We start from the raw sequence: 15771 nt of genomic DNA on the forward strand, positions 1-15771 counted from the left end.
AACCAATAAAATATTCCAAAAGGAGTCCATCAGCATGACGAAGGTACTTGTTCTCCCCTGTGCCAGTGCTACAGGGCCACCCCAAGGTTTCCACCATACTAAAAGAAGAGGCTCTCGGTTGTTACTAAATCCTGAAGCAGGTAAGAGGTGCAGAAGCTTGAGTATCTCAGGTGGGCCTCTTGCCAACAGGCACAAGTCAGTGGCAGAGCCCAAAGGTAAAGTGTTAGTGATTGCTTCCAGCATTATCTAGGACAGAGTGGGATCATCATTCCTGAAAGGGCCTGAATAAAACCTCTAGGAAATTATATCCCAACAGCAACCAGAATTTGAAGACCATGTCATTAAAACTATCCAACGAACTCCTTAACTCTAGCTTTGTGCCCACCAACCATTTGTCTGGTTTCAAATTCGTTTCCTATATCATGTGCAACAGGGAGACAGGGTGTTGACAGAAAAGAGGCCAAGTGACTATTTCCCTTGGCAGGCATGTTTTTTTGTTAATATACCAACCTTCCTTTTCTCTCTCTCTGTCTCTCTGTCTCTCTGTCTCTCTCTCTCTCACACACACAGAGAGAGAGAGAGAGAGAGAGAGAGAGAGAGAGAGAGAGACATATTCAGAATGCTTCTCACTGTATTCACTGTGGAGGGAGTGAAGGGGATTATTAATTGTCTTTTGGGTGTGGATTAAACCAAACACCAGGGGATGTCTCTATGATTCCAGTCCCCAAGGTAAATGTTGCTGGCCCACAACAACCTCATCTCCTTTCTCTTCTGTTCCCACTCTGCTCCACCCCTCTTGGTACATCAGAGCTCAACAGTATCAGGTGAAAGCTGCAAGGATCCAAGAGTCCATTGAAAACAATGACTCCTGCTCTGATGTTCACAGAAGTAGCACTGGGTTCTGTGAATTCTTGGCAAAAATTCAGAAAACCTAAGGGAATCCACACATTAGCTGATAATGAGGCCACACAGACTAACTAAAGCATCAGCCACCTCATTAAACTGGGAAGCTTAATACTGTTTTTATTGCACAATCACTTCTAAATGTCTTTTATTAATAAAATTTGGGGAATGAATTTGTTATTCCTTAATAAGTGCAGTGTGTTTAGTTGACAAAATCATTACAAAAATAGGGATCAATGAGTGTTGAGAAGACTAAAAGTTACTCTTGTTTTACAGGGTTGGAAACAACCAGGCCACCACCCCCCTACCAATCATTTTACAAATGAAGAAGCCAGGGGGTGAAAAAACTCATATTTTTACTCAAGCTTCAATTTGTCTTAAACTGTTAGAGTATTCTGTAACCCCATATAGCCAATAGCAGCTTTAGTAATTAGAGTTAATGTCTCTAGAATCTGTTTGCTTTATTCTTTTAATTCACTCAAACCTCAGCAAACAATTGGCCCTTGAAGTCAACTTTACAAATAAGTATAAAATTGTCATCAATTTACCTGCTACTCTTGGTAAGGAGGGAAAGGAGAAGGTTCAATATCTGTTAAAAGTGTGGGAGAGGGGGTGTAAAAAAACACCTCACACTTATTACACCAATAGTTTGTCCACATTATTTAATCTCCACAACAATCTCACAATGCAAGTATAATTTTCCCATTTTACAGATAATAAAATTACCACTGGAGAGGTTAAAATACTTTCCAAGGGAACATATGTTTAGAAGTAAAATCTAGTTCTAATATTTGAGTCCACTCTGTAAACGCCACTGGGTTCAGCACCACGGACAGAGGCAAAGTCCCTAGAGTCTTCACTGCGGAAGAAACAGGGGCCGCGTGGGTGGAGTATGGGTGCTGAATCCTGGGGGAGAGCTCTAACTACAGAAATGTCTGAACTAATAGGAAGGGGATCAGGGCCAAGGAAGGGCTCACCATCATAATCTCTTCACAATAATATCAAACTGCTCTTTTTAGAACGGATTTCTATCCTCCCACCAACTAGTTAAGCTAGGACAAGCATTTTCATCTGTAAAATGCCATTCCCAGACTGCCACCCAGAGTTTTTGTAAAGAAAAGATGAATGAATAGATGGGAAAGTTATCTGGAAATTCATAAAAATTCACTGGTAAAAAAAAACTGTAACAAATAAACCCCAAAATTCCAGTGGTTTAACACAACAGACACTTATTTCTCACTTATGTAGTACTCCCAAGCAGGGACTCCTAATTGTCATGAAGCTCATCTCCAAGAGTGATTCTGGTACCCAGAGTCCTTCCTCCTTGTGGCTCCTCCCACTTCCAACATCCAAAATGGCTTTGAAGGTCCTCATGTTTACCTGCATCAAGCTAGAAGAGTAAAAATCATGAAGAATATCTAAGAAGATTTTTTATAAGCCAAGTCTGGAAGTGGAATATATCCCTTCTGCTCACATTCTATTGGTTAGAACCCAGCTCATGGCCACACCTACCAGAAAGGGTCCAGGAAGTATAGTCTCCCTGTGGGGACAGGAAGATAAGGAAATGTTTTGATGAACACAGATCAGTCTCTTGCTCCTGTACAAAGCTGAGAAGTCACAATTACATGATTCTTAGCCCCATTTGAGAGCTTGAGAGTGGGAATAAACTAAGGACCAACCATGTAAAATGTCTTGACTACTGGGCTTTCACTGGATGCATATGTTGGTAATCTGGAATTCCCCAGCTGAGCATCTTCCATCCTTCCATGGTGCAAAATTGAGTAAGCTTATCACAAGCTAGAGATGTTAGACCATTAGATTACCCAGAAAGATCTACCTACCTACCTACCTACCTACCTACCTATCACCTCCATATTCCTGGAAATTCTAATTCAGTGGACCCAGTAATGTGTTTTTAACACAGGGAAATTAAGATCCTTTCAGTTGCAAGTGACAGAAATCCAATTCACATGGTCTTAAGCACCAAAAGAAATGTACTGGTTCATGTAACTGTGCCAGGGGTAGAACTACTTTGGGGCATAGTTAGATATAGACACAAAAAGTCTCATTGGGTCACCCCCACTCTCCATCTCTCACCTGATCTCCTCAATATAGGATCCATTTTCAGGCCATCTCCCTCATGGGTCAAGGTGGCCACCAGCAGCTCCAGGCATACTCTTTTATGAACAGCCCCATGAGAACTACTCTTTCTCTGTAAAAGTCCCATAATTTGTCCATTTGGCAGTTATTGTTCTGGCTTGGTTCCTATGCCTATCCCTGAACCAATCACTGTGACCAAAAAGATGGTACCCTCTGATTATCTATGTCTGGGTCATGAGACCATCCTGAATCAAGGGGTGAGGTCTAATCCATACCATGAATATACAGCAATGTGCATTAGAGGTGACTCCTCAAGGACAACTAAGGTGCTATTCCCAGGAGAAGGGGTACAGGGAAGGGATGTTAAGCAAGCATCAATAACAGGATTCTCATATACTAGGCTATGGGAGGCTCCAAGAGAGGTAGGAGCTCTGAGCTTGAAACTCCCCACAGGACTGGGAAGGAACATTCCTTCAGACATGCAAAGGGGTCTCTGCTCACCAAGCTGCCTGATGCCTCCCACCCCATCCCAAACCCCAGTGGAGTGCCCCTTGCATTGAACACATGAAGCTGAAGTGACTCTCAGGGCTTTCTTTGTCAGCAGGCCAGGAGTCTACTTGGCCTTTTCACCTAGACCCTCTCAGTGGCTCTACCCCCAGCACGCTTGCACCCTCATCCCCAGCCAAGGCCTAGTGCTTGGCTTCCAATAACATCAAGGACTTAAGCTGATAATGACTTAAAGGTTAGTGACTTGAGGCCCATGAGCAAAAAATGACCTATGAATCCTTAAATCTGAATTCAACATTCTGTGTGTGTACACAATACATGTGAGTGCTTCTCCTCTTCACCAAGGAAAAGAAATCCACAACTTTCATCAAATTACCTAAGGACACTTCACCTAAAAAACACTAAGAACCACAAATGTTGATTGTGGCTTCTCTGGGCACCTGTTTCAAGTATTTAGTGGTGAAATTTCATGTTCTGTAATACTCCTTCTGGAGAAGCAGGAAGCTATGTGCCAAACTGAAATGATACTCTTAGATCAGTGTTTCCTGAGATTGGCTCATTGGAAGATGAGTTGATGTGATCTCATGTCCAGTAGGAGAAACAAAAACATTTCCATGTTCAAATAAGTTGGGGAAATGTTGGGTTAAACAAACTTCTTTTCTTCAGGACTTGTCATAATGTTCTTTAATATTCTAACATGTGGAGTGACTCTCCAGGAGGAGTTGTGGTAGGTAGGTGGAGTTTCCCAAAGTTATTTAACACAAGCACTGTCTTGTATGGGGGTTTGCTTTGTTTTCAGCATCGTGTTCAACATTTTCCTGAACACAGATTCATGGGATTAGCAATTTGGGAACCCCCTTGTCCTCAAGGGATGTATGTTTGTGGTGGCAACTTTGTGTTTACAAGCATGAAAAAGCTTCAAAAGGGGCGGTATTTAAGAGAAATAATTCCCCATTCTTTGCTTGAATTAGAACAAATGAGGTGTCTGTATGTTTGCGAGGCTCCAGGGCATCCCTGGGTGTCTGTGAGCTGTGGCATGTCAGGTAGAAAGAGCAAGGGACCGGGATCAGCATGCCTTGGGGCAGACTCGTGGCTCTGCCACTAACTGGCTATGTAATTAAGGCATGGACTTGACCCCTTTGAGTGTCAGCCAGTTACCTGTAAAGGGGTTTGATGTGAGGATTAAATAAGATTGTGAACTAAATGCACAGTGTCTGGCACTCAGAAATGCTCCTCCATAGCAGCTGAAGCAGAAGACTGTCTTGGTTTGGGGTCTGCAGAGCTTCACCCCTTGTTCTGGCAGCCCCAGGAAATTCTCCTATTGTCCTTACCTGCCTTATCTTCTGGCCTCAACCTTCTCCCACCTGCTCTTGACAGCTCCCCATTCTCTCCTCCTCAAGCTGCTTTGCTGGTGCTCCAAACATGTCCAAACACTGCTGACCCTCTTCCCTGCCCTCTGAGCGGGGAGATGGGTGTTGGCAATAGGACCACAACCTCCAAGGCTGGCTCCCTCCCACCTGCCTCAGCAACTACCCTGGCACCACCTTGGGCCAACAAACCACAAGGGAATGGATGCAAAGGCCTCACTATCTGCTGACGCTGGCAGACTGTCCTTCAGGTCACCCTTTATGGTATGTCACCAAAAGCGAACAAATCTATGCCGCGTCTCTTCTATCAGAGCTTGTTTCTATCTGCATCTGTCATCGCTGATTGCATTTCAATGGGTTTAGTCTCTATTTTAAATAAAAGATTTATGCCTTAGCTGTCAGAGCCTGCTTTTATTTGAAAATTTAATCTTGTTTCTGGGAGTCTAGATTAACTTATTAGATTTAGGCGTCCCTCGTGTGTCTCTGAGAGAAAAGGAGTAGATTCTCCCCTCTCTGCATATGGCCCTGCACATACCACACAGCAGAAGCCAAGAGCTGGATGGACTTCACTGTGAGTAAACCAAGACAGGACAGAGGAACAGAAGCTACCTCTTGGACACCTTTCTTCGGTTACCACATGTCCAGAGAGTGTTTCTCCTGTCTCTAGGCCAGTTTCCAGGCCATTCCCCGGGAGGCCTGTGTTCCCTGCAAGGGCCCTCCACCAAACTTGCCCATTCTCAGGGATTTTGTGGAGGCTCCAGAAAAGGCCCCCATTTGTCAAGCTCAGCTATGCCAAGGAGTTCCCAAGTTTCCTTCATACCTGTACTGTATCTTCTACCCCTCTCAGGTCGCTCACTTGAATGATTAAACCATGGGGTCAGAAGACGGGTTTGAGTCTCAGCAATGACCTCAGCCAAGCCACTTAACTTCCCTGACCCTTGGTCTCTTCATTTGAAAGATGAAGATAATGGTAATGCCCATCTAATAAGGTTGCTGAGTGAGGAAATGGGGGGGTGGGGAAGCTCTTGACAGTCCCCTTTCTGTGAATTTGTTGCTGCTTCAGTGTGTATGGGGGTGTGGGGTATACCACTACCCCCTTTGGAGGTGAAGATGTGGCAGTCCAAAGGGAAGAGTGGCTTGCTCAAGGTCCAATAAGGTGAATGGCAAATCTGGCTCAGAACCAGGAATCTCCACCCAGTGCTACAGGCTCTTCCCTTCTCCCCTCACCCCACCCCACCCCTTGCCTCTCTGTCTCTCCCTTCCTCCTTCCCTCTCTCTCCCCCTTTTCTCCTCTCTCTCTCTCTCTCTCTGCACTGGGCTGAAATGTTTCCCCCTAAAATTCGTATTTTGAAGCCCTAACCTCCAATGTAACTGCATTTGATTTCTGGAGAGAGGGTCTTTAGGAAGTAATTAAGGTTAAATAAGGTCATAAAGATGGGGCCCTAATCCAGGAGGACTGGTGGCTTTACAGGAAGATAAGATCTGTCTGTATGTCTCTCCTCTCTCCTCCTCCCCCTCACCTACATGCTCTGAGGAAAGGTCATGTGAGCACATGGTGAGAAAGCAGCCACCTACAAGCCAAGAGAAGACACCCAAAGTGAAGCCTACCTTGCTGGCACCTTGACCTTGGACTTCCTCCCCTCCAGAATTGTGAGAAAGAAATATGTTGTTGAAGACAGCCAGTCAATGGTATTTTGTTATAAAAGCCCAGTGCTTTTGTATCTGTTTGTCTGTCTCTGTTCCTTTCCCCCTCCGCCCCCAGCGATTCTTGACTTTCCCGTAGCACGCCTGCCATCTGGTGGTCAGTCTAAGGATAGCAGGCAAGTGCAGGCCTCAGAGAGGCGCGGCCTCCTCCAGGGCACCCCCTCCCTGCCTCATCTATGCCTGGGCTCTGCGTGAGCAGCACACGTACACTCAGCAACCAAGGAGGAGAGCTGGGAGAGCTGAGATGGCTTCTCGCTCCCCTTCGTTTGCCCACTCTCCTACACAATAACTTGGTAGTCCTCAACTCTTATGAACACTTCTTTTTAGTTATAAGTTCCTTAGAGTCAGGGCCACAACTGACCCATCTCATTCCCACCTACTAACTGGCTGGCACACAGTAGGTGCTCACTAAATGTTCCCTGAATGACTAAAGGAAGCCACTGTCATTTGGGGATTTCATTGGTTCTCATCTTTGAGGGGCTGGGTCTCAGGAACCTCTCTTGCTCCTGGTGGGGCGCCACTGCACCCAGGCTCGCCTGTGCTGCACCCAAACTCAGGCTCCTGCACACAGCGACAGGTGCCCACCTGGCTGGGCCAACAGGTCACAGATCAAGAGCATCATCTCCTATCTCATTAGAAAGGCTTCAAACCCAGCTCTGTGGGCCAACCCTTAGTGGGGACATGTGTCTCCTGGTTTGTCACTTGGCAAAACAACTCCAAGGGGAGGAAGACAGTGATTGTCTTCATAAGTCAGCTACCTCGGCCTCCAAAAGAACTGTTATCTGAAGGGGCTAATTAAGATGAATCTGTCCAAGGGGACAGGAAGCCCCAGCTCCAGCTCGAGCTTTCCAACCTAGAGGCTCCTCTATCACTCCAGTTCCTAAATCAGCCCAGGGCAACAGGGGGAGAGGAGGCTCCCCAGGGCCCAGTATGCTCAGCCAGGCCCCAGTCACCCTCATCAGGGCTAGGACCCCATGAGGAAGCGAGGCGCTCACCTGCAGTGCACGATTTAAAGGAGCAGCTTGTGCCAGGTAAGAAATGTACCCCCTCTCTTTGGCCTCGGAGTCTCATGTGGCTCAGCACAGTGCTGGTCCCGAGCTTGTCTTTCCTTAACATTTGGGAAGTTTATTCATCATGGACTTTCTTGCATGAGATTTAGTTGCTATAAAATATTGCTCTAGTGAAAGTGAGGGCTTAAACAGTATCTGTGCACCCATGTCCATAATAGCATTATTCACCATAGCCAAAAGGTAGAAAGCAACCACCCCATGTGTCCGTCGATGGATGAGTGGATAAGCAAAATGTGGTATCTCCACAATGGAATATGAGTCAGCCTTAAAAAGGAAGGAAATTCTGGGGCACCTGGGTGGCTCAGTCGGTTAAGCGGCCGACTTCGGCTCAGGTCATGATCTCGTGGTCCGTGAGTTCGAGCCCCGCGTCGGGCTCTGTGCTGACAGCTCAGAGCCTGGAGCCTGCTTCCGATTCTGTGTCTCCCTCTCTCTCTGCCCCTCCCCTACTCATGCTCTGTCTCTCTCTGTCTCAGAAATAAATAAACATTAAAAAAATTTTTTAAAAAAAAGGAAGGAAATTCTGACACCTGCTACATATGCATGAACCTGGAGAACATCACGCTAAATGAAATAAATCAGATGCAAAAAGAGAAATACTGTATGATTCCCTTTATACAAAGTACTTAGAAGAGTCAGAGTCATAGAGATAGAAAGTAGAATGGAGGTTGCCAGGGGCTGGGTGGTGGGAGCAAGGAGTATGGTGTCAACGTTTAATGGGGACAGGGTTTCAGTTGGGGAAGATGAAAAAGTTCTAAAGGTGGAGGGTGGGGATGGTGGCACAACAGGGCCAATGTATTTAACACAACTGAACTGAACACTTAAGAATGGTTAAAATGGTAACTTTTATGGTATGTTTCACCACAACAAAAAATCTGCATGAAAATAGTATTGATCTTAATTGCTGAGTTTTTTGGTGTCCTCTCAAATTTTGTGCCTGGGTCGAGTGTGTCTTACCTCACCCTTGCCTGACCTTGAATTCTTTACATTGTCCCTATCCTACTGACCATGGGACCCAGCCTGGGGGATGTTAGAAGTTAACAGGCCTGCTCAAGGTCACCTAGGAGATTATTGGTGAGCCGGAAAGTCAAAAGCCGAGGCCCTGGCTCCCAGCTGAGGACTTCGTTCCATGCAGCTCTTCCTGCCTACTCATTCCCAAGGTGCTTCCGGGCAGATCTGTGAACACCACTATCCTTTTGGAGGCAGCTGTTCCTCAGTGGACCCAGCCCTAGCCCACCTCTCCTATTATGGGGACCCCCCCCTACAGCTACAACTCTCTGCTCCCCTTTCAGAGAAATTTCTAGGCAGGGGCAGGATCATGGGGCCAATAGGGTAGGCAAAGGGGCCAAATCCATTTTCACACTCCCTAGCTATGACCATGGCTGCTATCTTTCCCCCAACATCCATCCCCCCTCCTGCCCAGGAACAGAACCCAATCTTAGCTGGGCACAGGCTGACTAGAATAAAGCTTGCATTTCCTAGCTTCCCTTGCTAGCTGGGTGTGCCCACAGACTTTAGATGTGGACACACTAAACCCTACACCTGGAAGCCAAAGCCAGTCTATGGTATTTTTGTTATAGCGGCCAGAGCTAAGACAAGGTACTTATTTGTATTATCTGGTGAGTGGCCAATCTGTTAAAACCAAGAGTTCCCCCGAAATCAATGATCATCTCCAAGCTCCAGATATTTATTTCTTTTCCAGCAATTCTGGCTGAGATATTGGGTTCCTCGGACTTTGCTATAGGGAATGTGACCTGAATGTTGTCTATTCAGAGCACAGCTGTGGGAACCAGTCACAGTGGATGAAAACCTGCCCCCATCTTCCCCAACTCTCCCCACGTCACCTCCCCAGGCTCTCTCCCAGTCCCCACCCTGGGGCTTCCTCGCCCAGTCATATACTTCTGCTGACTGCACAGCACATCTCTCCAGGCTGGGGAGAAGGGACCAGGCACTGGGAAAGGCTCTCAAAGTGGCCCCTTTGGCAAGAACACAGACACATGTCTCAGCCCCAAGGGTGGAGGCCGGGAGAAAGCAGAGGAGGAGGCTGGAGGGAGTGCTGATGGTTAGAAGGCCGACAGGCAACTTCCTCCTAAGTCACGACCAGAGATAAAAGTGGTCGTGAATAGCTTCTCCAAGCACTTCCCAGTCTCTAAAGCACTTTTCCTTCCATTATGCTCTTTATTCCCAGTGGGGAAACAGAGGTTCAGAGAAGGCAGAGAGCTTGCCCATGGTCACACAACAGTCAGAGATACTGCGTTGACCCACCTTAAACATTCTCAGAATTTGGAGAACATTCCAGACACTTGGGCCCTTAGCAGTGGGCTTGGGGGCACATGAAGGGACATTCACCTGCTGACTGTTTCTGAGCCTTGGCCTGGCCTTTAGGGAAGGACCTACAGATGTGGGGGTGGAGGGAAGGCATCTTCCTGGGGGTCCGACCTGGCCTCCCCTCACAGGTGTGAACAACAACATGCCTTTCTTAGAAACCTTGGGTTTATTCACTCAGTGCCCCCTCTCCTCTCCTTTTTTTTTTTTTAATTTTTATTTTTGAGAGAGAGAGAGGGAGTGGGACAGGAGCAGAGAGAGAGGGAGTCAGAGAATGTGAAGCAGGCTCCACGCTATCAGCACAGAGCCCAACGTGGGGCTTGAACCCAGGAACCATGGCCTGATTTTGGCCTGAACCAAAATCAGATGCTCAACCAGCTGAGCCACCCAGGAGCCCTCCTCCCCTCTTCTGATACTAGCACCCCAATAGTGCTTTGGAGAGCCATCCCTCCTCACAGGATACACTCTGAGTCCTTAGTCAAGGGTCCCACCCGGCTTCTTGACAGAGGGGTGACTGTATAATGGTGGCCCAGACAGCCAACTCTGTTTCCCCTGGAATCTCAGACACACAGATGGCAAGGCCCCAGCAGGCAGACAGCATGGGGGTCTGCCTCCATCTCGGGCTCCCCAAGACTTAATTTTCCACCTTTTCCTCCTACACCGAGAGCTACTCCGGATCCTTCCACTATATGCCTGCCTCATTCAGGTTAGCCAGAGGCACTTGTTGGGGCTCCCAACTGAGATGCCTGCCTGATTACCCAGCCGGGCCCAGCAAAGGGAGACTCCCAGGGGTCTCTGTCCAGCAGGAACTGCCCCCCTACCTCAGGGCAAGTCTCTCCCTGTGCAGACCACTCCCCAGCCCCTATTGTGTTTTCTGCAATTTCCGATTGATTACTTTCATAGAGTCCTGGATGCAGGTCTATTTCTGGGAACCCGGCCTCCCCTTCACAGGCCTTATGATGTCCGGCCAGGTGGCAGCACAGCAGGCCTGAGGCAGGTGAGGTCTCCCACCTTGCACCAGGGAGAAATGACACCACCTATGAGCCCTCGCTGCCCTGCTGCTGGGCATGTTACTCATGTCAGCTCACTCCAGCCTCCTCCACTTTGTGCCTGCTGCACAGGCTCCCCCAGCCCCTTCCCATCATAGGACCCTTCCCAGAGCCACACAAGACTCGCTGCTCTTGTCCACCCTTTGGGTGTGAGTTCCAGCAACGCCTTCTCAGTGAGGGCCTCCAGGACCCCGGAGAGATGGAACTGTACCGAGCCACCCTTGGGGCTGCTTGAAAACCACCACCAGAGACAGATGCAGGTGGAAGGTGTCACCCTGCAGGCTGTACTCTGGAATCAGAGGGGAAGGAGGAGGACAGTAGAGAAAGCAGCTGTGGGGACCTTGGGCAGCATGGACGTAAGGAGAGAGAAGCTGGAACAGACTGCGGGGGACATGAAAGCCAGGTGAGGATGTGGGAGATGCTCCTGTGGGGTAACTGGGCACCCAGAGACAACATTAAAGAGGGCGAAGTCCCCGGTACTTGCAGTCCCATAGGGTCACCCTAATGGGCAGGGTCAGAATCAAGAGCCAGGGCTGGACCCAGGAGCACGACAGAGAGAGTAAAGTGGCAGCTCCTGGGGTGCCAGCTCAGGGCTCTTCAGGGAGACGCATGGAGCTGTTCTTCAGAGCTCCACTTACACAGAGTGCAATTTCAGTGCAGTTTCGCCTGTCTTTCCATGCCTCCCCCAGCCTCCCACCCCAAGGCCTCCCCAAGCTTCTTCTAGGGGCAGTGGGGGAGAGGGAGTTCCTGCCACAGTGGAGCCAGACTCACTTCTCAGGGTATCGGCCCTTGTATCTTTCCCAGAGGAAACAGCCCTCTTCTTTGTAAGTTAATAATTTAGTATTAATAGTGTTAATATTTTTCATGTGCTAATTGTCTTAGGGAAACTTCACATGGATGAATCCTGGCTGGTAGGAGTGGGGGGGGGGGGGGCGGGTAGGTACGGTTATTAATCCCAGATTTTACAGGGAAGGACACTGGGGCAGAGAGATTGAAATTCATGTCCATGGTCACATGGGCCTTAAAGTGGCAGAGCCATGACTTAACAGCAGTCAGGCTCTACCGTGCACCTAACCAGGCACCACGCTGCCCTGAAATGAAGGGGGCTTGCATCCTGCCCCCTGCCACTGAGGTATCCCAAGCCCCTGCCCAGTCCCTGTGTCTGGCCCCCTCCCTGCCTTCCCAAGGTCCCATCAACCCCCCCACCAAGTGGCTCCCACTCCTGACAGCCTCCCCTCCCTTCCTTCCAGCCCCACCCGACACCCAGGCCCCCCATCCCCCGCCCCACAGTGGTTTCCCCATCTTCACCCTCCCACCCGCGTCCCCTTTCAACTGTTTCTCCTAGAAGCTTCAAGCAGGAGAGACAGCTGGGGATCTGCTCTGCAACCTGCTTGGAATGGCCACACTGGGGCCACCCAGGCTTCCTGCTGCCACCGCCGCCCAAAGGCAGACATTCGGAGCTTCTCAGCTGACTCCAGCAGAGAATTCGCCGCACCATCACCGACTGCCATCATGCTGTGATTAGTTAATCACTAAGTGCATGGGGCTTTTAATTAACTGCCAGCCCTGCGCGGGCGGGCAGCTGTTCCACGAACCACATCAGCTCACGGCTCCCCCAGTCCAAGCTGATGGAGCACTTCAATCATGCACTTGATGCTTGGATATTTGGATGCTGCGGAGATGCGGCTGCTCCTTCTGCAACCAGAGGGGGACAGAGCTGCCAGCCACAGGAAGGAGAAAAGAAGGTGACCGTCAGTTGGGGGTGGGGGTGACCTCAGGTGTGTAAGTGTGAAAGGGGAAGTCTGCACAAGATCTGTGAGTATGCAGATGTAGCTGTGGTGTTTATGTCAAAAGTAACTCAACTCAAATAAGTACAGGGAGCAAAAAACAAAAACCTATAGGTGCCACATAACCAGAGAGTATGAGACTTCAGGGATGGCTGGATCCAGGAGTACGAATGAAGTTGCCAGGGCAGACGGAGCCTGAACTATCAGTACAGGAGCACTTGCATCCCGGGTGAGTCAACTGAATACAGGGAGCTTATGTGAGGCATGAACAAGATAGCAAGGTTGTTGCTCCAAACAGGGATGTCCCCTGCTCCTCTCTGATTCAGTTATTCCCTCTCACCTCTGGGCCTCCAACTAATTCTGGCCCCATTTCGATTACAGCCTTATTACATTTAATTGTAACCATTTGTTCACATGGCTGTGTTGCCCAGTAGACCAAGATTCCCCAACGTTAGCACTAGTGACCGTTGGGGTTGGATAATCCTTCGGGGGCTGTCTTGTGCACTGTAGGACGTTTGGCTGTGCACGTGACAGAGGGTGAGCAGTGTGGATGTGTCCCCATCTCAAGGGGAAAGATGCTTACCTTGTCATACCACATCCTTCATTTATTAAACAGATCAGAAATCTGAATTTTTTTATGACATGGCCTGACTTCTAAAACACTTAGCAGGCTGAATAAAATACATCTGTGGGCCAAATATCACTGGCACTACTTTGCAACCCTTCATTGAGTCCTATTCACTGTAAGACGAAAGAGGTCAAACAGCAAACCCAAGGTCACAGAGCCAAAAGAAGGAGAGCTGCATGGGCCTCGTACCTGGGCCTCTGGCTTCCTGACCAGCCAAGTCTTCCTAGCTCCATGCTGCTCCGTGTTTTACCTCACCCTCAGAGCCATCCAGCCCTGAGGCCTGGCCCCTGGAAGGCCCTGGCAGCCTCCTTGGGGCCCTGCTGAGCAAAGGAAGGACACTCTCAGGACGAAGGAGACTGCAGGGCCGTGAATATGTAAATCACAGCCCACTCCACAGTACATCCATCCTGCAGCCTAATTGAGACATTTGCTTGGAGTGTCCTGGAAAATTAGGGCAGATGTGGTGTTCTGAGAATCAGAGCCACCCTCCTCGGACACCCTGCTGAGACTGGGGACCTATGGCTGTGCTCTGGAACTTGGTTGGGCCAGCCACAGTAAAGCAGTTCTTGCTAATAAGATTATATATATATTTAAAATGGCCCTTGAGTATTGCAATGATACTGGGTATTAAAATGCCAGAAAGGAGGGCAAAGTAAAAAAGGCAGCCCATCACTACATTAACCGTGCAGCACCAGGTGGAAAAATCCACTGATTTCATCCTCATATATCCCACCCCCAGCCTAAGCCAGAGAGGTTGGAGGTATGTTCACACTTTTCTTGACACTGGAGGCTTCCTCAATTTGCAATTCATTTCAATAGGTACCGCTTGGTGGTGGTGGGGAAAACACTGTCCGCAAGGCTTTATTTCTTTCTAGCAATGCAATTCCAGGCCCTACTCTGGACTTGGGATCCCAGCTTGTCAGCAGCCGTGGTCTATTCGATGCTGCCTGTACATATGCATGGTGTCTTCCTGGGTCTCTCTGGCTCAGCGTGCCCACTCTCTACTCCCCACTCGCCCCCATTTCTGCTCACATCACTCAGAGGTACCTGGCTGGTTGGAAGCATTCAAGAGCTGCTTGTTGAATGAATGAATGAATGAACTTTCTAAAGCAGCAAAACATTTCACTGCCTTCATTCTCTGGCTCTGTTCCCTGTCCCCGTGCCTCCCCTCTTTAGACACAGATTATTTCCTCCTCCCTGTACACCTTCATACCTTGGTAGGTGCCGTTACCTCCAAAGAGAATGTAATTCTCCTATTGTCGAAGCCTCTGATTCCTTCAAGACCCAGCTTGACTTCTTTCTCGGTGGAGTCTTCTCTGATGGCCTCCCCACCCACCCCCCCACGGCCAGGAGACGTCACCATGCCTTCCAACACTATTACATGTTACCATCTCCCCTGTATTAGCTATTTGTATCACCTGAAAGATTTTTATTGCAAGTAAGAGGAAACACAACTCCAGCTCATTAAAAGTCTGAAAAGTTCAGGGGCGCCTGAGTGCCTCAGTTGGTTAAGCATCAGACTCTTGATATCGGCTCAGGTCATGAGATTGAGCCCCGAGTTGGGCTCTGCACTGAGTGTGGAGCCTGCTTGGGATTCTCTCTCCCTCTCTGCCCCTCCCCCCCCCCACACTCAATAAATAAATAAATAAATAAATAAATAAATAACTTTTTTAAGTCTGGGGGTGCCCAGGTGGCTCAGTCAGTTAAGTTTCCAACTTCAGCTCAGGTCATGATCTCATGGTGCGTGAGTTCAAGCCCCGCATCAGGCTCTGTGCTGACAGCTCAGAGCCTGGAGCCTGCTGTCTCCTCTCTCTGCCCCTTGCCCATTTGCACTCTGTCTCTTTCTCTCTCAAAAATAAATAAACATAAAAAATAATTTAAGTCTGAAAATCTCAGACACTGGCTCAGTTGTTCAGTGAGACTCTTGACTCTTTGAATGGTGTTTTATCTTCACTGTAGCTTCCCTCCCTCACCAGACCAAAATGACCACCACCATTCCAGGCTTCACATCCATACACCCCACCATTCACAGAGGAGTCTTCTTCACATTCCTAATGAAGCTCCCAATTCTATGCTGATTGGGCCCTTCTTGCATCAATCACTCTAGCCTGGGGAACTCAGGGTATTGATTGGCTTACACCAACCTGATCCCGTCCCTCAAATTGGAGTGGTGTTTGTTCACCCAAACTACAAGGGGGAGCAGTGGAGGGGGCAGTGGGAGACAAAACCATGCTCACAAGGCTTTGCAGCTGTCTCCCCTAGGAAACAATAAGCTCCATGAGAGCAGGAACTGACTATACTTAATTTTTTTTAATGTATATTTATTTTTGAGAG

The 15771-nt window shown here is 48.6% G+C and overlaps 1 long non-coding RNA gene across 1 annotated transcript; it reads right to left on the reverse strand.

The window, feature by feature from the left end:
• Positions 1 to 2111: 2111 nt before the first annotated feature.
• LOC123579116 lies at positions 2112 to 3113 on the reverse strand. The gene is made up of 2 exons (XR_006702628.1): positions 3001 to 3113; positions 2112 to 2293 (listed from the first exon to the last, which is right to left on the reverse strand). It is a non-coding gene; the product is annotated as an uncharacterized LOC123579116 (long non-coding RNA).
• Between the last annotated feature and the right edge of the window lie 12658 nt (positions 3114 to 15771).

Source organism: Leopardus geoffroyi, chromosome E2, assembly GCF_018350155.1.
Source record: "Leopardus geoffroyi isolate Oge1 chromosome E2, O.geoffroyi_Oge1_pat1.0, whole genome shotgun sequence".
NCBI lineage: Eukaryota > Metazoa > Chordata > Mammalia > Carnivora > Felidae > Leopardus > Leopardus geoffroyi.